The sequence below is a fragment of the Stylophora pistillata genome, chromosome 13, assembly GCF_964205215.1.
Source record: "Stylophora pistillata chromosome 13, jaStyPist1.2, whole genome shotgun sequence".
Classification (NCBI taxonomy): Eukaryota; Metazoa; Cnidaria; class Anthozoa; order Scleractinia; family Pocilloporidae; genus Stylophora; species Stylophora pistillata.
In genome coordinates, this window is record NC_142531.1 from 16,604,115 (window position 1) to 16,605,390 (window position 1,276).

A 1,276-nucleotide genomic window follows, 5' to 3' on the forward strand; every position below is an offset into this window, starting at 1 on the left:
TCTATGATATCAAGACTATTCAATATTCCCACACATTTCTTTATTATTTCAAACATACAAACAGACACACTGCTTGTATGAGCACCCTGTGGTTGGACTCCAGAGAAGGGTACATGCACTTTAAGGATCCTTCAGAAAGTTTGTCATGCTTACTGGATATGAGATCGTTCCAGCCAACTCAGTGCAACACTCCTTATTTGTTGTCCATCATTTCATATCCATTGCACAATCCTGGAATAATTCTTTAATACACCTCCAGCCTGCTAAATGTACCAATTTCTGTTGGAGCCTCCTTGCTTTGTCCATTACAGGCAATAGCACCACTCTCCAAGGGAAATATTTAAATGCACAAAAAATAACTTTGCATGAAAATTGAAGATGCAAAACAGTAGCTTTGGGTTGGGATTTATTACAACATTGAATTTCATAATACATTTGATTTCCCTACAAAACACTTAAGTTCTGTTTTAAATTACAAATGTTAGAATGAAAATTTTGGAAAGATAAAGTTAACTTAAGTGGAAACTGTTAACAGACTTGAACACCAGCTCAGGGAGCTGCCAAGCAAATTAACTCCATGGCCATTTCTTATATGTATTTACATATGGTAGTTTAACACTTTCATGATCAGTTACATTCACATGGATGTACATGACATTGCATTTTAAGACAAAACCATATGTTCTCTGGACATGTCAAGTGAGTGCAAAAACAATTCTTTTTATTTCTTTGGCTTGTAGTACAAGACAAGGGAACCAGTTGTTTTTCCCTGCAACCCAAACAACCCTTATCAGGGAACACAAATGCTGGTCATTAAAATATCTGACCTGTTAATTAACAAATGTTTGGAGCTGATATGTGCAATAATTTTCTATAAACAGCTGTCAGCTGCCAAAAAAATTGTTTCAAGGCCATTCAATTAAAAAGAACAGACCCTATGGGTAAGATTTTCTGAGGGGCTCTCTGGCAGTCTTCGTTCTTAAAAATATTTTCTACGAGGTTGGGTTATACTGATAAGTTGCCTTTTACTCCAAGGAGGGTAATGACTTACTTCATCAATTGGGGGAATATAAAAATAGCGGGGATTAAAATGCAATGGTCCTAAACTTTCCTAAACACAAATTGTTATGTCCACCGAATGAAACTGTCTGTTCACAACAGAGCTCAACTGATTAGTTTCTGTAAAGACAAGTCAATTGCAAAGTCGTTGAGGTCGTATCGTTGTACGTAAAACGAAACGACTACGCATTCCTTGTTTCTGTTATAACAACACAAG

General features: G+C 36.3%; 1 protein-coding gene across 2 annotated transcripts in view; it reads left to right on the top strand.

Moving 5' to 3' along the window:
* Positions 1-953, top strand: part of LOC148717868 (uncharacterized) — a 6,163-nt gene extending 5,210 nt beyond the window's left edge. For both annotated transcript variants that reach the window (XM_088743915.1, XM_088743914.1), the window contains one exon: positions 1-953. This exon is cut by the window's left edge and continues 1,375 nt beyond it. The gene's annotated coding sequence lies outside the window, so the exon portion shown is untranslated.
* Positions 954-1,276: the final 323 nt, after the last annotated feature.